The sequence below is a fragment of the Lycorma delicatula genome, chromosome 2 (genome assembly GCF_047948215.1).
Source record: "Lycorma delicatula isolate Av1 chromosome 2, ASM4794821v1, whole genome shotgun sequence".
NCBI lineage: Eukaryota > Metazoa > Arthropoda > Insecta > Hemiptera > Fulgoridae > Lycorma > Lycorma delicatula.
Genome location: NC_134456.1, coordinates 209,812,862 through 209,834,754, shown reverse-complemented (window position 1 = coordinate 209,834,754; position 21,893 = coordinate 209,812,862). Strand labels below are relative to the sequence as shown.

Below are 21,893 nucleotides of genomic sequence, written 5' to 3'. Positions count from 1 at the left end.
TGAGAATATTGTTAAAACTTAAAAGATGATTCTATCAATGTTAGCAGAATTAATAAAATTGTAAAACCAAATAACATACATACAGGGTATTTTATGGGAATAGTGAAAACCTAATAGTGATTTTAATACAGAGATATTGCAATTTAACAAAAATGTTAGTGTTATGGTACATAACACTAAAATTACACTGTAATTTTTTTGCCTATTTATTTAATAAATTCAGTAATTATTGCAATTATTTATTATTTAAATAATCAAAACACTCCTGTTAATTAGTCAAGGTTAGCGAGCGTAGGTTAAGATTGGTTAAATTATATTTATAAAATAAATAAATATAAATAACCATTTATTAAAATTAATAAAAAGACTGTTTTGAATCTATGTTAAACTCTATATCGATCCATTTCCCACCGAAATCCGATTGACTACTTTGTTTTTAAATAAAGCTGTAGCTGCGGTGGCGTTAATATGTAAATACCATAGTTATTTACATTTCTGGAAGCTGCCAATAAAAATGAAGTTAATAAGAAATATAATTCTGCACCAACCAAAAAATGTATGGCCAAGTTGGATAGCTTAAGTAATAAGATTGTTGACTTTGTCAATTATAAATTAAACTTTCTTTTTAACTAAGCTACCAGTGCTGGAACGAACAGTTATAGCAATCTGTAAAAAAAGTAACATTAATGTAATTACAAGTTTGAGGCCAATTAATCTTTTGCCTCCAATTGATCAGATCAGTAGAAAGAAAACTAGTTACATTTATGAAGTTGTTATATTCAAATATCAAATAATATTTTTAATAATAAACATGGTTTCTCTAGAGGTCATAGTTTGACTACTTTCTTTAATAATGGTATCAGTTGTAATAAACAAATTGGGGGCCTTTTCATTTAAAAGGCATTTGATGTGGTTCATTATTATTCTTAGTTGATGTTGACTGAGAGAATAAGGTAATGTGATGTGTGACAGAATGCTTTTGCAATGTAAATTTTTTAAAAAAGTAGTTCAAGTTTTGCAGGTGATAAAACCCATTGTCATTGGACAAGTAGTAGCCAATGGTTATATTGGTCTTAGGCAAACAAACCTTTTACCTGTATTTAAATGAAATTTCGACTAATTGAAAAAATTAATTGCTATATGGGAGTGTAGTAAAATTCTGGGCCGATCCAAATCACTTTTTCATTAGTGAATTAGTTTTTCATTACTCTGAAGAAGTTAAATTAAATATTATGTAACTGATATTTTAGCAGGTGTCTAGTTTGTCTCATCGATTAGGTTTACATGCAGAGCCAGAGCTATGAAAGAAAGCTCAGCATTCATTGATCTGTAAGTACTGAGAATTTTTCATTGAGGTTTGTGGGTTACATTAACAGGAAGTACAATAATTGTAGTTCAAGAGCATTGTTTAAGTTTTTGTATATTATTTTTACGTGTGCAGGCGAATGGTAAGGCTAACCTTAACATATACAAATTGGGAACGTTTTTGTCGCATAAACTACATTGTATAAAAATATTTACAAATTCAAACTTATGTGCTGCAGATGCAGCATTACCAACTTTGTCTTTAATAATTTAAAGATGTTTTTTAAAATTTCGATTGTTAATTAATTTAGTTTATGGCCAACCATCTGTGAGAAAGCATTGTATTAAATGTAATCTAACCATAAACAAGATAGTAATGCGTAAAAATAAACTACATTAAATATATGTCGATAAAAAATATCACTAGCGTTTATCTATGACAGAACAAAGGTGTTTATTATGTGCGTTTATGAGATAATGTTTAATAGAAGATGAAAAGACGAAAATAAATTTTGGTATAGGTATATTTTTATTTGGAACATACTGAACTTCTGATTGTGATTAGGAGATTGGCAGTGGACAGCTATAGTGCTATATTTATGACTTGTGTGTTGAAATGTCAAATTTCGAGTTTTGAAATGTTATTACATCAGTTGAGATGATTTTGCATTGTTAAACTGTAAGTATAGTGACTTTTAGTTTAAGTTATACGGTTTCATTCATATCTATTTTTAAACTTCAGTTTATGTCAAAAATGTCACGGGACAAGGGACCACTGTTTTCTGTTTCTAGTTGACCTTCTGCCAAGAACGTATTAATAAGTCCTTGTATTTACAAACAGATTCTATGTTATTTAATTATGCTTTGAATGATTACATTTGTGGATACAGAATATTCTGATTGAAGTTCCGGTTTTAAGGTAAAAATTGAGGTATTCAGGCTTTGTATATTAATCCAGTTTTCAGACAAGTTTGTTTACTTCGGCAGTTCTTATTTTTTATTTTGTGGTTATTCTAATAATTTGTTTCCACTATTTAAATAGTTATGTAGTGTTAATATTTAGGTACAGTTTTGTTTTTTACAGAGTGATTGAAACTGTCGCTTAATTTTATTATGTTTGTTTTTAGACGTATTTTTATCTATACAGCATTTGGAATTACAGAATCTGCAATTCTGTACTTTAATTTTGAATGATTATGAGTCTTTTTAGGTGAATTAGTTAGGATTTTCTATTGATTTTTTTAAAGTGAATTTTCTGTAGTAAATTTAATTGAATCAGTTTATTACAGTTATCAGTTGTTGAGGAAATTAGTTCAGCTTTGAGTAGGGATTTTCATCTACCATCTAGTACATTTTTAGAAATGGACAAATATCATAATATTGTCAGATTGTGAAATTATAATTTAGATGTTTTTGCAATGTAGGTAAAGTGCTAGTAATGGATACAAAGATTAAATTAAATTTACCATTTTTCATTTCACATTTATTTATCGCAGCTTTAAGTGTTAGTTTTCTTTTCACTCCAAACTGAAAAATCTGGCTGGAATAAAAAGGTTGTCTTTTTTTTTGTGCCTGATGTATTAATTCCACACAAAAGCCTGAGGTTTGTTCTGTTCATGGGCTTGTGGAAACTGCATTTTTTTTAGTATATGAAAAATGCCATGCCTGACCAGGATTCAAACCCAGTACCTCCGGATAAAAGGCTGAGACTCTACCATCCTGCTATGGAGATTGGCATTTTTATATAAATAGCTTTAAATATAAACTATAATAGTTTTCTATAGACTTTATTGTATTAATCATGTAACTGATTAATTTTTAATGTCAAATTGAATTGACTTTATTTTAGAATTTTTTAACTGAATTTATTGTGTTTTTTTAAAACTAGCACTATAATGCTTTAAATTATCTTTTTAACATGTATGCTCAAGAAGTATCAGATTAGGATTTTTATCTCATCATTTGGACATCATTGATTTAAGAGTTTTTATTTATTTATTTTATGAAGACCAAAAAAAATAAATACATTGCTATATCTAAAATATATAAATTATGTAGATTAACAAAAAACAGTAACCAAAGCAATAATAAAACTAAAATTTCTTGTATGAATAAAGATTTAGAAAGTAACTTAGAAATTTGTTCAATACAATACAGCCAACAGATAAAGAAAGCAAAACAACCTATTTAATATGAAAAAAACTCATTGTACGAACAGATAGCTCTGACTGTACAGTGGTTCTGGGTTAAACTCCATTATATGTCCACCAGACATTCATTGTACTATGTCTAGACATTGTAAACAAAGTAAGTTCCTCAGGCTAGATGGCATTAGTGTAAAACCCACTACAGTGTAGCACAGTGTTTGCTGGGCATATAAAGGAGTTTTATTTTCCTAGTATTACGTATAAAGTAGAACATCCAAATTAAAATATTCATTAGTTTTCTAGCATTTAATATTTAAGATTAATTAAATGAGGTTACCAAGCAAAGTGAGTATTAGTTAATTATTAACAGGTTTACGTAACAAAGTTCAGTACATGGAATCATTTGTTACCTAATCTTAACCTGAAGTCTTATCTTTAGTTTGAATTCCAGTATTTAAAACTTTAATTACTATAGTGAAATGTGAGATTGATATATTGTAGACTAATGAACAGTAACCCACTGGGTTGGTTTAGTGGTGAATCTGTCTTCCTAGATCAGCTGATTTGGAAGTCGAGAGTTCCAGTGTTCAAGCCCTAGTAAAGTCAGTTATTTTTATACGGATTTGAATACTAGATCTTGGATACTAGTGCTCTTTGGTGGTTGGGTTTCAGTTAACCACACATCTCACGAATGGCCAAACTGAGACTGTACAAGACTACACTTCATTTACACTCATACATATCATTGTCATGATATGTATTTGAAGCAGGCACATTGGAGTGTCTGTCGGGCATATAATGGAGTTTTTCTGGAGTATTCTGTAGTGGAAAATTGGAATTTAGTTTAAATAATCAAAGGTGACAATGAATATTATCAGCACTTCTAATTACATACACAATATTTACTATTCATGTTGTACACGAAAGTGATAAATCCACCACAAAGTTGTGATTATTGTACTCAAAAAAGGATCAAAACTTAATACTATTGAACATTATGATTTGTATGCAATATTATATATCTATAAACTAATTAACAATTCCAATTTAAAAAAAAACCCTTTATTTTTCATAATTACTAATTCAAAAAAATGCCAGTCATATTGTCAGCTGATACCAGAGTAAAAACAACAGTGCTATTAACTAAACATAGCTGCAGAAGCAATCAAAAGTTGGTTCTACTTTAGTATGTGATCGTTTACCATCCAATATCACATGACTAACCCTCATTTTGCCTGCTAACCTCATCTTTATATCATTAAAGAGTGCCTTAAATATACAAATTATTACACAAAGCATTATAACTTAAAGTTAGCAAGGAACAAGACAAGGTTAGTGAACATAGCAAGTGTTAAGTTATGTTGGACGATAGACTGCATTCCAAGGTAGCACCCAAAAGTGTTACAGTGTAGATTTAAAAAAAATTACAGTAAAATAAATTTGGTTCAGTTTGTATAAATTTGGTTAATTTTTTAAATTATCATCTACATCAGGGCTTCTTAAACTGTGGGTCGCGACCCCCAGGGGGGTCGCGAGACTACTGAAAGGGGGTCGCAAAGATCTGATACTTTTCAATCATTATAAATAAAATTTTTAAATTAGTATACACACTACGTACAAATATAAATACAAATAAAAATCATACAAAATACTATTGTAGTTTTATTATAACTATTTTTTGAAAAAAAGTGGCAATGCAAAACTGTTATGTAGGGCCTATAAATGAAAATATGGAAGTAGCATTTAAAATAATAAATACAACGCGCTCCTCGATTTTCAACTGAACGTTCGACATTGATGTCTGGCCGCCGGCGTCAGTGTTTGCAAGATAACTTAGTGATTATAAGTACCCAGACGCCGCGTCGTCTTACAGCTTACACATACAATACGGAAGCATAATCAAGCTAGGCTAGGCGAATCGGCATATTATTTTTATAAAAGAATAATAAAAAAAAATTAAATGAAAGCTTCTTTTTCGGCGTCTTTGTGATACGGTGCCTTTGTGCGCTGCACACTTTGAACACGCCATGCGTCGGGGTTGATCTGATCGTAATTTGTTGTCATTGCACTGGTAAAGATTCGAGTGTAGTTATTTTTCTGTTTGTACTTCAGTTTGGACTCAGCTTTGTCTTCGTAGTGACATGTGTGTATTTACTGTGTAATTTTCAGTTGGTGTTTTTAATTATTACGTTAAAGTTCAACTACATTTTGTTTAATTATTTATTATTATTTAACCATCATGGATAAATGGCTAATTAAAATTCCAACTAATAAGTCTGCCACGCCGTCACAACCAAGTTGCAGTGCTTCAAATCCGACTTCTAGCAAAACAAAAAAAAGAAAATATGACGAATCATATTTGCAGTATGGCTTCACATGCTCTTCTCACAACAATGAAGAACAACCAGTGTGCTTAATTTGCAAAGAAGTTTTGGCTGCAGAAAGCATGAAACCGTCAAAACTGCAACGACATTTGAATACTAAACATGCAACGTTATCAAAAAAGCCAATAGAATATTTTGAGCGTCTTTTGCAAACATCAAATAAAGAAAAGAACACTTTGGAGAAGTATGTTACTTTGAATGATAAATATCTATTGGCATCGTATGAAGTTTCGTATTTGATAGCAAAAACGAAAAAGCCTTTTACTATTGGAGAGCAACTTTTACTACCTGCAGCTATAAGAATGTCTGAAATTGTTCATGGAAAACAGTATGCTGCTGAAATTAGTAAAATTCCATTATCAAATGACACTGTGTCCAAAAGAATTTCAGACATTAGCAATGATCAATTTCAACAGCTTCTTATGAGGCTTAAAGACAGCTCAAAGTTTGCAATACAACTGGACGAGTCGACAGACATTTCAAAAATGGCACAGTTGTTACTTTTTGTAAGATATATTTATGAGGAAGCATTCATGAAGATATACTGTTTTGTCGTCCTCTGGAAGGTCATACTCGTGGAAAAGATATATATAAAAAAGTAAATGAGTTTTTTGAAAAAGAAGGATTAAATTGGAAAAATTGTGTTGGTGTGTGCACGGACGGTGCTGCAGCAATGACCGGACAAGATCTTGGTTTTACAGCATTTGTTAAAGCTGGAAATGATCATATTACATTTACACATTGTATGATTCACTGAGAGGCACTTGTTGTTAAAAAAATTGCACCAGAATTAAACACTGTGTTTTTTGATGCAGTCAAAATCATTAACTTTATTAAAAGTCGAGCACTTAATAGTCGATTGTTTAAAAATTTGTGCATCGATATGGATTCGGATTATACAAGTTTATTGTTACATGCTGAAGTTAGGTGGCTATCAAAAGGTCGAAGTTTGAAACGATTATTAACTTTAAAAGATGAAGTTCTTATATTTCTAACAGAGCAAAATTCTAATTTGGCCGATTATTTTCAAGATAATTTATGGCTTCTCAAGCTATGCTATTTGGCAGATATTTTTGATAAAATCAATGATATGAATTTATCAATGCAGGGAGTCTGCGTTAATATGTTTATGTTAAAAAATAAACTTGAGGCCTTTGTTAAAAAAATTCTTATATGGAAGAACAGAGTGGAAAGTGGATCGCTCGAAATGTTTCCATTTACTGACGAGTATATAATTAGTAACAATATTTCAAAAAAAGATACTCCTATAACAAAAATTATAGTTAATCATTTGAAGGATATGGAAGTTTACATGCATAGGTATTTTCCCAATGATATCGATACACAACAATGGATTTGCAATCCATTTTCAATTGAAATGGAAGAAATTAATTTTTTAAACTTAAAAGCACAAGAAGAATTTGCCGAATTAACAAGTGATACTACCTTGCGACTTAGATTTTCTCAAGTGCCTGTGCATGAATTTTGGATAGAAATCAAATCAGAATATCCCCTACTAACGGAAATGGCAATGAACAAATTACTGCCATTTTGTACAACATATTTATGTGAATCAGCCTTTTCCACATTAACTTACATAAAATCAAAATACCGTTCAACTTTAATAAACGTTGAAAATTTATTACGATCTGCACTAACACAAATTGAGCCTAGATTTAATTATTTGTGTAAAAATAAACAATCACATCCGTCACATTAATATTGTTTGATGTTAATAATATGTTTTCTTATAAAAAAATTGTTACAAAAGTTTATTTTTTCTATTGAATAAATATATATATAGTTTTATGTCATTCTATTTATTGTGTTTTATTACGACCGATATCCCGTCAACGTTTCCAATTATATATATGTGAAATGAATGGGTACGTATTCTTTAATCCTTATTTTATTTACATTGTAAAATAGTGCGATATTACATCTACATCTACGGTTAATATATATTTCATTATATGGAGGAGGGGGTCGTTTAAAATTTCCTAAGCTTGAAGGGGGTCGCTATATAAAAAAGTTTAAGAAGCCCTGATCTACATCATGGATTCAAAAAAAAAAAATATTGACTGAGGGCTAAACTTTTTTTTTGTATGTTAATATTGTTGTTCATAAAGTTTAATAAAGTTACAAGTTGTATTTCTTTAAATTTATGGATTTTTTTTATAGATTAATACTTTTCCTTCAGAAAAATAATAATCATAATTTTTAGAATATTGTGCACTATTTTGAAAAGAACTTGATTCTTTTTTGTTATGCAGCAGATTTTTCAAGTCTTTTTACAGCATATTCTTTAGCCATGTTACTATACTGCTAGTCTAACTTTTTCTTATAGTTGTGTTTTGATATGGATTCCTGAACAATCAGGAAACTATAACGTCCAAAGTATGTTACTGAAGATTACTTTGATAATTTTTTTTATTCATTTTAATATACTTTAGTTTTAAAAGTATTTTGAGATTTTATTCTATAGAGTTAGGGATGTCTTTTTTGTGATGTATATATAATTTCTTCAGTGTGGTTTACATGTGGTTTACTGTTTGTTTTGTATGTCTTATCTTTTTAAGTTATTATTCTTTATGCTATCAAAATTATTACCTAATTTAATTGTGAATTTGTTAATCGTTTTTCAGTATATTCTTTTTTCTTCTGCTTTGTTATATGTTAAATAAGTAAATAGATCTCATTAATTCATTATACAGATCACTTTAGAATTTTGTAAAATAAATTATAAGGCAGAAGATGGATGTATAAAGTCGATATCAATTATTATAAATAAATATATAAAATTAATTAAGATTATTATAATTAATTAAACATTATAAAGTTTAAAAAGTAGAAGATATTAAGCGTAAAAGGTAACTACAAAATAATTCACAGTTAAGAAGGCATTATTGAAAATTTAATCGAGCATATATTTATGTACAAATATGTGCTCAATACAATGTAGAAAATTCAAGCTTTTTTAGGAAAAGATTTAATCATTATTTTTTAAAAATTCACTGACAAACTTACAGTTCACTTTTCTCTCCGTTATTGAAAATTTAAAGAATTTTATGTTTCTCCTGATTATTTCTAATTAAATTTAGTGTTTTAATATTGTGGTCATTACAATTCGTAGCTTTTATTGGTAAATCGCTTACCGTCGGCTGATTTCATGATATTGTTTTTTTTTAATAAAATTTCTATGACTAACTTAGTATTGTAAAATGTGTTTGTACAGTGATCCTAAAGGCTATAATCCCTTGAAAAAGCAGAATCGGTGTAGTAGATGACTCATCTCTTTTCCCTTAGGGTAAGTGTTGAAAAAATAATTTTTGAGTCATAAGTATCAGAAGCCTTGAGTTTAATAATCTAAGGATTTTAATATGTATACACATATTACCTTAGTACTTTATATGTAATTAAATGTTGTCTAAATACATATTAGGTAATATGTTAAATCATTTTGCCTCTTATATGAATTTACTTCATTTACATTTGGTCTCCAAAATTTCTGGAATTAATAGCTCAAAAATTAGTTTGCTGAATTGAAAATTAAACTCAGATATTCATTTCCAGATCAGTTAGGTCAGACTCTTTTCCTGCTTCATCAGTTTTTTACATGATATATTGCAATTGTTACCTTTTCTGCAATTTTTACTCTTTAAAAATCCCTCTATTATCAAATTAGTTAAACTTTGGTAACTTAATATATGACCCACTTAATTTGTGTCCAAGTTTCTGCTGCAAATTTCTCCTTCCTATAAAAGACTTTTTTGTACTTTTTCCACAATCCTTAATTTTCAAACCGACTTTTTCAATTCGTTTTTCTCTCTGGCATTTCCAGTAGGAAAAGTAGAAAGTTCTGTTATACTACCAAGCAGTATACAATGTGGAAGTATTTTTATGAATATCTTTGCGGTCCATGTTTGATGCTGGCAAACTTATTTTCTGGACTAAAGATCTTGTTTATGTCAGTCTTCTGTCGATCACTACTTTACTTCATCCATCTTTGTTATAAGAATATTGATATTTAGGAAATATAAATGTTCTTCAATTTTTTATATGTTACAGCCCTTTGGTATGTTAATATTATTTTCTCATTAGTCCCGTCTGTTATCATTATCTTTATCTTACTTATTTCTAAACAATTTGTTGTAAATGTTGTTTGCATATGGTTCTTTTTTATTTTTCAAAGCATAAAACAGTATAATTTTAGCGATTGAAATTCGTTTATCACATTAACAGATTTTTGCCAACATTGTTTTTGTGCGATTTTGTTTTAGGTGAGTTTGTAACAGTTAATTAAGATGATTTATAAAAAAAGAATCAAAATAAGGGTGGGAATAATTTTGGACCGATCGGATCAGCAAAAATATTTTTCAACAATATTTGCATTGTAATATTTGCCATCGGCCCGATTAATCGACTTGTATACTTAATTGTTTCACCTGTTTTCATGCATTTACTTCCTTTCTCCGACACTTTTACACGCGTCGGTTGCGTTACATGGTCATTATTGCAACTGTTTCTCACCACAGCTGTTGCCAAGCAGTCTGTACAGTGTGTAGTGTTACACTCACACTTGTTTCTAATTCTCCTTACTGAGTTTTGTGTTCGTTTAACAATGAGTGATGACAACCTAGATGATAGTGAACTACAAAGGTTTTTAGAATTACCCATGCCTAGTGAATCTGATCGATGGAATGCAAGTGTGAGTGACGGGTGGGCAGCAACATTGACAGCGATGCTGACTATACTGACAATGATCCTGATTTTGCTTCTAGTAATGCATAATTGTCAGCCGGTGATTATGAAGGTATTTTTGCTCATAATATGGAGGTGAACAGAGAAGACATGTATGAAATTGTGAATGCGATTGAGAATGCCGGGACTGAAAATACAAGTGTGAATGAAGATTTGAATTACAGTGTGTAATGGATGATGTAGAAAATAATGATGTACATATTAATTTAAGTGAAAGATACAAGAAACTGAATAAAGCCAAGAAGGCAAGAATGAAAATGATGATGAAAATTGACAAATTTTTTAAGGGCAATCAAAAGAATATTGCTTTTAATGGTAATTCATCACTTAATTTTAATTTGCCAAGTTCAGCAAACTAATAGATTACTTTTATGCCTTTCTTTCTTTTTTTCCCTGTTTAGCCTCAGGTAACTACAGTTTAGATAATTCTTCAGAGGATGAATGAGGATGATATGTAATGAGTGTAGTCTTGTACATTCTCAGTTCGACCATTCCTGAGATGTGTGGTTAATTGAAACCCAACCACCAAAGAACACCGGTATCCACGATCTAGTATTCAAATCCGTGTAAAAATAACTGGCTTTACTAGGACTTGCACGCTGTAACTCTCGACTTCCAAATCAGCTGATTTGGGAAGACGCGTTAACCACTAGACCAACCCGGTGGGTTTACTTTTATGCCTACCTTGATGTTGACATACTTCAGCTAATGGTTGATGAAACAAATAGAAATGCAAACAAAGTATTGGAAAAAATCAAATTAAACCGCGTAGCAGACTTAGAAAATAACAAATGTCGAAAAAAATTAAAGATTTTCTATGCCTTATTTTGCTCATGGGCTTAGTCCCAAATGCCTAGCTTGAGTGATTATTGGTCAAAAAACATTTTATACAGAAATATAGTGGCGCCCCAAGTAACGAGCAGGAATAAATTTCAGTTGCTATTACGGTTCTGGCACAATAACAACAAAAACGTTGATCAAGATGGCTGTTTGGCTAAGATTTTGCCACTTATTTTCCATCTCAACCAGAGAAAGAAAACGCCAGGTAAGGATCTGGTTGTAGATGAGAGCATGATTCCCTTCAGAGTTTGTCTACTCTCCAACCAATATCTCCCACAGAAACCCCATTAATACAGTATATTAAAGATCTTCCAAGATCTGTGACACCACTGGTTATACTTTGAAAGTAAAAGTGTTTTTGGGGAAGGGAACAGACACTGATGAAGGTTGGATGTTAGAGACGTCAGTTGTAATGGATCTAACTGTTGACTAGTTAGATAAGGACCATGTTCTGTATAATCACAATTTTTACACATCTTCAGATGTAGCTAACATGCTTTTGGCTTGAAATACCATCTTGTACAGTAACCAGCAGCCGTGCACGGCTACCCCATAAAAAGACCATTCCTCCAGGTCGTCCGTAAAGCCAGGAGAAATGAACTGTTTGGAATACCCTAATGGGTACAAAATGGTTCGATGAGATAGAAGTAAAACTCATGTCTACTGAACATCCTGTAGATTTTGTGGACACTAGAAAAAAGGCAAGACACGGTGATTCTATACTAAAAAATTTAGTAGTGAATGAGTTTAACAAAGCCGAATTGGGAATCGATTTATCTGATTGAATGTCTTCCTACAGTACTCTAGTCATCCCAACGGGTTGGTCTAGTGGTGAACGCGTCTTCCCAAATCAGCTGATTTGGAAGTCGAGAGTTCCAGCGTTCAAGTCCTAGTAAAATCAGTTATTTTTACACGGATTTTAATACTTGATCGTGGATACCGTGTTCTTTGGTGGTTGGGTTTCAATTAACCACACATCTCAGCAACAGTCGAACTGAGACTGTACAAGACTCTACACTTCATTTACACTCATACATATCATCCTCATTCATCCTCTGAAGTATTATCTGAGGCTAAACAGGAAAAAGAAAGACAGTGCGCCAGTCAGGAAGGAAATGCTTTGGTACCACAAGGGAACTGAGGAACTGCTCCTTGGAACAGCAGTAGTAATTGCTCGGCAGGCATATAAGGTAGCTGAAGGCGATACTGCTCATGATAGAAGGAAATATATTTATTCTATTAACACATTGAGGGAAAAAATAGTTTATTCACTTCTAGCCTTACAAGCAGAAGTTGCGGATTCTGTACGAGAATCTGGTCACCACTACCTTGCTGAATCGGCAAACCTCATCGGTGATGGATAAACTAAAAGGCAAGCAAGGAAGAACTGCAAAGTTTGTAACCAAAGAGCTGTAAGTACAGAAGGTCTTAAGGCAGCCAAAAACTTGAAAAAAGTCACAACCTTCTGTGAAAAATGCCCTTAGAAGCCGTATCTTTGCAAAGACTTAACAAGATCTTTACAAAAAACATTCACATGTAAATGACGGTAAATGTTTTATCCTAGCTAGCTGGATATGTCGATCCGATCGGGTCGGCATGGCAGTTAAATGTGTTAAATCACAAGATGCATTCATTTGCCTCTTTTGACTCAAAAATATCTCGTACCGAACAACATGGCCGGCTGCTAGTCGTTGAAATAATATCTTCGGCGTAATTACAAAATAAGTTTACTTCATCTTCGGTAATAAACTTTATACTCGATCTAATGGAGTACCTACGGTCACGTATCGGGCGTATTATCTGAAATATTCTTACAGCATATTGAAAAGGTAACAAGAGTGACACACGTTTCCACAAAATAGTCTATTGTAGATATGTAGATACTGTAATCATTTGTTCGATGAAAACTCTTTGACGATATACCAGATTAACTAACCGACAAAATTTACAAAATGTAAATAACTTTCGCTGCCGAATACGAAATGGACGAAAGCATAAACTTTTTGGATCTTACGATACGCAAGTCATGAACACAGATACGTATTCAAAATCCACAGAAACTTATATCATTTGCCACACTCGTAAATAATTCTTCTATTCTTCCCCGTACGCGTAGCTTGTTAAGAGCTGTATCTTTAAACGATTTTCACAAAACGAGTTCCAGAATAAACTACTAACCAGTAAAATATTCACCTTAAGCAAATTGATAAATCAGAATCCTGACGATAAGATTTAGATCAAAAGAACAATAAATTCTTAAATCGACTAAATTTATCTTACGTATGAATAAAAGCAGATTAAAACATTTTGTACAGAACCACAGATAAAGTAAGAGACACATTATCAGACAAATAAATCAACAAACTCTGATGTACCTGGTGGGGGAGGGTATAAATTTGATCGCTATTGTTTTGCATTTGACAAAAAGTATGCAGCCTTTCACTACAATATGTACGGTACAAGTAATTCATAAAGCATGTAGTGCATAATAAAGCTATAAACAAAAAGCAACAGTCAAACATAACCTGAGCTGCAGCCTTTCAATGCATCCGATCAGGATCGCTGTAATACGGAAATTTAATTAAGATATGTAAGTAGCTCTACTGTGACCGTGCATAGCAGAAATAAAATTGTTAGGTGTTTATTAATGTTCCAAGTTTTTTGTGTGCTTGTTAACTTTACAAATATTTTACTGCCTGGAATTGTTTAAATCTATCTTTTTTTTGGATATTAATTATTCTCAAAGTAAACAATTTTATCCGTATATGGTTTGTTCGTTTCTTCTGTTTGTCAAATTATAGAAATTGTTACTTTTTACGTTTTGACTCTGTACCTTCAAAGGCGTTTTATTGCCACAGTCGAATCCACTTCAGTAGATCACCTCCTTGAAACGAGTCGCAAATGTGTATAAACAACACCGTAAAAATATGTCTTCCTATGACAAATAAAAATCTTCTATGAAGAAAAAGGGTCCAAACTTCACACTGTTATGACCTATTTAATATATACAAGCACACAAAACTGCATAAAAGTAACATTGAGAATGTACAAACACGACTTGAATTGCACGCATATTAAAATTATTTTAAACAATTAAGATCTTTCAAGACCTGGTATAATCACCGGTGCCAATAAATAAAAAAATATTTGCAGCTCATTTTTTGTTTGTATTTATTGATCTGCATGTTGTATAAAGGTTCCACGTCTCTAAACATAAATGTAAGACTGAATTAGGAAAAATGAAAAATTGTAATTTTTTGCTTTTTCCAAAAAAAATTCTGCTTTAGCAGAATTTTCTTATATTCAATAAAATGCACGTTATTATTTGTTTATCGCATTATGCAGTTCAAACACCCTTGAGATTTGCAACGTAAAACGTTTTTACAATAATTTTTATTACAAAAGATAATAAATAAGTAGTTTAAAGATTAATTAATAAAAATTAATTTTATTTCTAATAAGTGGATATACTGTATATCGCAAGATACACGTTTAATTTATTACTTGTCTTTCAGAATTTAATGTGTAAAATTGTTAGGATGTTACATGTTATTGCAGTGGATTTTCATGAATTAGCATTTAGTTCTTGGAATTTTACTGTTAATTCATTCTACTTATAATTAGTCAACGCTTGCATAATAATATAAATAGTTTATTACTGCATCTTTTATAGTACAGTCAATTTGTATTTTTATTTGAAAATCCTTACCTGCCGATTGATGTTTTTTTCCATATGTTAGGGGTGATGAGGGAAGCTTAACTCCAGATTTTTAACATCCCCCTCCCATAGATTTTTGAAAAACGTTTTTGAAATCCGGTTTTCTCTGAATCTATGCATTTTAGAGAAAGGTTTTACAAACAAAAAATGTAGAGGACATTCTCTATAATTTGAAATTGAAATACTAGGTGGCGCTGAAGTTGTAAAAAACGTGTTTTTTCGGTTTTTTCACCGGAAAAAATTGTTTTTCTTTTGTATTGCATTTGGAAAAGTTGTTAATCTCAAAAATACAGACAACTTTTATTTATACAATTTTCTTGTACGACTTAACGTTTTAGACCTGTAGCTTGTGAAAGTGTGAAAATGTTGTGAATTGGGCTCGTGTTCGAAACCGATCTACTCGTTTACAACGTTTTTTTTTAAATCTATGGGAGGGGGATGTTAAAAATCTTGAATTAAGCTTCCCTCATCACCCCTAACGCATGGACAAAAGATCAATCGGTAGGTAAGGATTTTCAAATACAGCCTATTTTTAATGACAATTGCTTGTACTATTGGAAGTAGCAAATACCGATTTTTGATTCATTAATTTTGTTTAATGATTGTGTACGTTATGTATATGAAGCTATTTTTTTTGTTGTTATTTTAAACGATAAAATTTCATTTTAGTTAACAGAATTGTTATCGGAATGTTTCTGATAGAAAATTCTGTACCGAACGTAGATTAGTTTGTTACGAGTTGATACAGCGACTTCTGATTTTCTGTACCTTTGTTTTCAGTCTTATATTTAAAGACGTTTATAATTTGTTGAAAATATAAAAATACCTTTACAAACTTGCCGAACTCGTTATTTTCTTCTGTGGGTTTAACATTGTTACTACGTCTTAAATATTTGCAGAACCTATTTCTTCCATATTATTTAATACGTGAAAATTTTTTTCTGAAAAAGTAAATTAAAAAAAACCTGGCGATTCATTATTGAAAAAAATTTTCTAGCTGCACCAAAAGTTAAAAAAAAAAAAATCATTTAAATTTGGGAGCTCCCCGTCCGGGAGGAGTATGAAGTTATTTTAGTTGCTGTTGTTTAAAAAATACGTTTTGAGCGTGAACAATTTGAAATTACAAATTTTTTTTAATTTTGTGGGCCCCTCTTCTCGAGGGGAAGCGTTCGGATAAAATTAATTTTTAAGAAGATACTCCTTAAGCGGTAATAATAAATTTAAAAAAATAAAAAGATACAGTCGTAGTTCTGAACAAAGAAAGTTGTAATTTTTTAGGAACAGATGAAAATTTTTTTCAAGAAATATTAAAAAGTAAGGGCTTTAAAAAATTACGATTACGTGTAACTGGCGGGATAAATTTTAAGAAAATTTCTAAAAATTGACAAATATTTTTAATCTCAGACCGTCGGATTGGGACGGGTATATAATGTTTATAGCGGTTTGTAGGCCTATCGATATAGAAAATAGATGCAAATCTCATTAACTCATTTCCTGACGCGAGATGTAACTGAAAAAAGAAAAATGTTTAGTTGTTTTCGAACAAGGGGTGAATATTAAATAAAACGTTCGGTCGTTGGCGATCTTGATAAAAGAAAACTTCAACTATTGTAGGAAAAATGTTTTGCTAAAGTACACCGTTAAAGATTTGAACATCTTTGTCCTATATAACATACGTACAAAGGTCTGTCTGACAAAAATAAATTTTTTGGACTCGGGAACATCGGAATAAAAACGTTTTTTGCAGAATATTTGCAATTTATTTAAATCTATGTTTTTCTTACATTTTTTATTAAATGTCTCCTTAAGGCGCAATATATCTTCTCATTATTGTTGTGAAAATATTAAATATATATAAAATTTAATTTAAAAAGTTTGTTGTACCAGCATACAATATATTTTTATCGAATGTGGCTTCTGATTTTAGTCTTATCTAAAGAAAAAATACACTTTCAATAGTTAAAAACGGGTAAAGATAAGCAGTCTCTATAATCTCATGGAACGATAATATGCATTAGACATTATACTGTTCTCAGGGTTTGACATACTGTCAAAGAACAGATGCGATCGAGAAATAATAAATTTGCATTTCATAATGCCAGTATTAAATGAGATGTAAAGTAAAACTATATTTACGTACAAGTAAATAAATGCATTTATTTTGATACATGTATTTTTAGTTACGTTATTATTTATTATATTAACGATGTAATATTATTATTACATGTATTTTGTAGTAATGTAATTATTACATTTATGTATTATTTTTTTACTGCTTACATGTTATTATTTCATTATCTTTGTACTGTTTTGTGAGCAATATTAGTCTTGTAAACCGTTAAAATTTACTATATAACTGAAAATTGCGATCGATCTTTATATTTTGAGCTGTTGCTTTTGAATCTGCGGGAATAATGATATTAACTATTTTTAAACTGGCGTGTACATCACGTAAAAAAATATTGATGAGTTCAAACTTTCGGAAATTCTATTTCTCAAGAAGCTTAATTTTTCTGCTATTTCTTTATATTCAAGCCGCTTCATTTCTATTTGTATTTCATTAAAAAAAATTGAAGATTGTTGAAAGCGCATTACAACCGTCCGATATTTGTTTATTAAATTTTTAATGTTCAAAGCTTTAGAACTTAAACATTTAAATGATTTTTTTTTCTATTTTAATTAATTAGCCTCTCTTCTACTGACTGTTAAATGTTATTATGAAATCAAGGGGATCGTTATTGCAGATAGACGGTTGAGAAAAGAACATTACCTTGGGTTGTGCATGTAGCTCGGTGCTATGCTGTTCTGTAAAATATCTCGTGGTAGTTTTTTCTTACCATTATATTTCTCTTTATCTGAGATAAAGAAAAAGCATGATTGTTTAGTCATCAAGAATTAGGTTTAATTTTCATTGATCTCTTAGTTTGTGAAGTAACCATTGTTATTATTATTATTATTATTTTTAATTGATACAATTAATAATATTGTTTTATATTTATATATATATATATATATATATATATATATATATATATATATTACATAAATATACAATAAAACATATAAATCATCATTTTATTTTCTTCACAGCTCTATTGCAGCAGCAGCAGCAGCATAACTGTAAAGTGAAAGTAGAGCGATCGGCCAAAATTTTGGGTATTGCAAATCTTAAAGTTTCAAGACCCCCCCCCCCCCTTAGTCCGAAAACAGAATTTAGCGAATTTGAATTAAAAATCTGTCAAGGGTAAAGCCGGGGAAGTCGTGCGACATTTGCCAGCTTTTTTCTTTCAGAATGTAATTTTTATTTCTTTCCTTTTATCTTAAAAAATCTTCTGCTTAGAAATAACACTTTTTTACTTTTTTACTTCTTAGCTTTAATGAATGTGAAACTTCGTTACGTAGTGCTGCTTACAAAAAATCTCATTCATCGTCCGTAGCAGATGAACGCATCTGCGCCATATAGCAGCTGTTGTAATATAACTTTCTTTTTTGTATTGCTGTAGATTGGTTCAAAGGTAAACGATAGGGTGTATAGTTTTGTTTTCTGAAAGGAGCGGGTGATGTTAATTTTGAGGCATCCTTTCATTATAATGCTTATCGTAATAATTTTTAACGGTGTTTTAACATATACGTGTATTCTTAGTTCTTGAAACAGTAATCTTATTATTTGCTACAATATTATTTATTAGCCCACCTAATTAGAGGTCCCTAATTAGGGCTGGTTTAGCGGTAAACTCGTCGTCGCAAATCGCTTGTTTAACAGCTGATTTTCGAATTCGAAAGTTCTGAGGTTCAAAACCCAGTAAAGGTTTGTACTTTTATACGGATTTGAATACTAGACGATGTACTTTGGTGGTCGGGGTTCAGTCGATCGCACGACTCGGGAACGGTCGGCCTGAGTCTATACAAGACCACACCTCATTAGATGTCTTTCATATTATCCTCAACTCATCGGGCATCGTTAGGGGTCGCTTATTGTTCGTCAACTGAAAAGATTGCAAGTACACATTAGGAATAAATGTAATAGCTACAAATTTATGGAGTGAAGAGATTCAAACTCGGCGGTCGGCCATTAACACGTTTTTACAGATCTGATTGATAATAAAGAAAATAATATTTTGAGCTGTTAAGATTTTACCTAAAAAAAAATCATACTTAACTGAAACCTGTGTTTTTATTTAACAAATTTTAATTGAGAAGAAATTTTTTGTGCTTCGTAATTTCAATTATGCGATTTTTAAAAGTATTTGTTAAAATATGTCCTTGTTAAAATATGAAACTGAAGATGTTTAGTTATTTATTTGAACGTTTTAATAAAAATTGAAAATACTCTGTCCTCAGGTAATAAACTCCCAAATGTTTTTTACATAGTTTTCGAAGAAAAAGTAATAGTGGGAGTGGGAAATGAAAATGAATTTTCTTTACGTTTTGAGTACGAGGAGTATACCATTTACTTAAATTCGGGTTTCCTTATATACAGAATGATTCAGGAGGAAAGGGAAGTAATTTGGGAACTGATACTAGAGCTTGAAATAAGAAAAATGTTCACATAAACATATGTCCGAAAACGCTTTATTAACGAGTTACAGCTAGCGAAAAGTTTCGGCCTGATTTCAGTTTCCCGGGTGAAATAAAATCGTACTGAAAATTTTAAAGTTATATAAGGTGTAAACTTGATGGTTTCTTACATATTTTGACCTGAAAAATCCAATAAAACAGCTCAAATCGAATAAACCAGAACTATCCTCTGTAGTTTTCACGATATTCAACGTAAAACGGAGAAATTCGTGAAAAACACGTTTTTTAGGTCTGAAGTACAAACATTTTGTTAAATGACTAACAAATGTGTAAATTTTATTTTGAAAACTTGCAGAGAATTTAGTTGTGAAAAAATTAATTAATAGTCTATAAAAAGCCAGCCTTTATTATTAAAAACAAAATAGAACTAAATTTGGCAAATAAATGTTTTGAATTCGTAAGCGCGTAGCTTAGAGTGACTATCACTTATGAAGCGCCGACTTAAAGCGCATCACTTGATTCGAGCACAACTTCACATTTATTCCAAAAAAAGCTTGGATGTAGCCTAAAAAAGATAAATTCTAGATTATTTACAAATCTCTTGGAATGTTGGATACAACCTAAAACTAATACAAAAGTACTTAATTCTTTTATAAATTACGATTAGCTCCCGAGTCAGTAAATCCAGTACCTAAAAGTCTGTTCCGATGAAAAAGCTTCTGAAGCGTTAGGGAAATTGGATTATCATATTACAGACATCGTTAGGATGACGATATCGTAAAAGTGGTAGATGAAGTTACTAAATGGCCGACAGTAAATACTCTTTAGACGGCAGAAAGTACAGTCGTAGATGTGTAAAAAAAACAACTGAATGTTTTACCAACGATCGAGGCGAATGAAAATGAAAAAGTGAGGACTGAGCCTATATGTTCGAACGAATGAATGTAAGGTAAATTACGATAATATATTAGAATACTACTCTGAAAATCAATTAAGTCGATTACATTTTATCGGAAGCAAATTTAGCGAGCTAACAAAAAATAATACTTTAAGTAGTGCTGTTTGCACTTAGGTTTATGAAGCTTAGATCACAAGGGCATATCTGTAGAGTCCATAGAGTTGTTCAACGGTAGCGGTAGAAATTCTAATCACTATTTTACCGGTGGTTACAAAATATACATTAGTACCATTTAAAAAATAAACGTAAGGGTAACGAATATTCAAACTACAAAGTTTTAACTTCGTGAAATGCTATAAAAAAGTTATGCGAAGAGATAAAATGAAGTGTTAATCTGAGTAAAACATGTTCTCAAACCTTTTAGTCAGTAAAGAAGCGGGTAAGAATCACCGATTGTCGCTTCTACTATTTACGAGCTTTTCAAGTTTGTTCTCTGAAACTAATAAATACCATAGTATGGGTGTCCACTGGGAGAGACATTTAAGTTTTTACCCGCTCTTCGCCGATGATCTTAGAATAAGACTCCGTCGGGGAGTCTAAGATTTTGGGAATTAGCATTCCCGCAGCCCTAACCTCTGCAACATTTCTTCCCACTGCATACAGAGCTGCAGAACACTTTACACAATAACATACATTACACAAATTACAACATATACCCTTACACAATTACACAACAACATCGTACACTATTTTTTCTTACACTTACACTTACGGTGGTGTTGCGGCACATTACGAAACGCAAACCCTAACCCAAATGGAAACTATCGTGCCGATAGGCTCTACGTAGTGAGTCTTGAACGATGTCATCTAGGATATATTTAGCTCTAGCTCCAGTACGCGTGCGCTCTGTTGGAGTGGCCCTTATATCGCCGATGCTCGTGGGAACTGTATGTCTGTTCCATTAAATTTTTCGGAGGTAAAACATAAAAAACCAGGTAGCTTGAAAAACCTTCGACCAATGTTGTCAATTGTATCGAGCGATAAGTAAACGAGAGATGTAACTGAAAGCGCCAAGTTATTTAATATCAGTTTCCTTGTAGTGAAATGTAACCAAGAAGGTTAATCCTTGGCAAAGGCTTATCTGTTCCCAATAAACAAGTGTGTTGTACCAACTTGTAACTCCAAAGGCCATTAATAAACTTAGGAGTGGTGCCTTGTTAATAGAGGTAGGTAATGATGAACAGAGTCGGAAGCTCTTAGCCCTTAGGCCTATAGGGAACGACGAAATGGTAGTGGAGCAACATAACTATAAATTCCAGCAA

General features: G+C 31.3%; 1 protein-coding gene across 7 annotated transcripts in view; it reads left to right on the top strand.

The window, feature by feature from the left end:
* The first annotated feature begins 1,856 nt into the window (after positions 1-1,856).
* Positions 1,857-21,893, top strand: part of Ehbp1 (Eps15 homology domain containing protein-binding protein 1) — a 164,322-nt gene continuing 144,285 nt past the window's right edge. For 5 of the 7 annotated variants that reach the window (XR_012755234.1, XM_075357124.1, XM_075357125.1 and 2 more), the window contains exon 1: positions 1,857-1,984. The gene's annotated coding sequence lies outside the window, so the exon portion shown is untranslated. Of the gene's footprint in view, positions 1,985-2,136; positions 2,225-9,071; positions 9,144-21,893 lie in introns of those variants that run through there. The other 2 variants (XM_075357122.1, XM_075357123.1) reach the window with 2 other exon arrangements.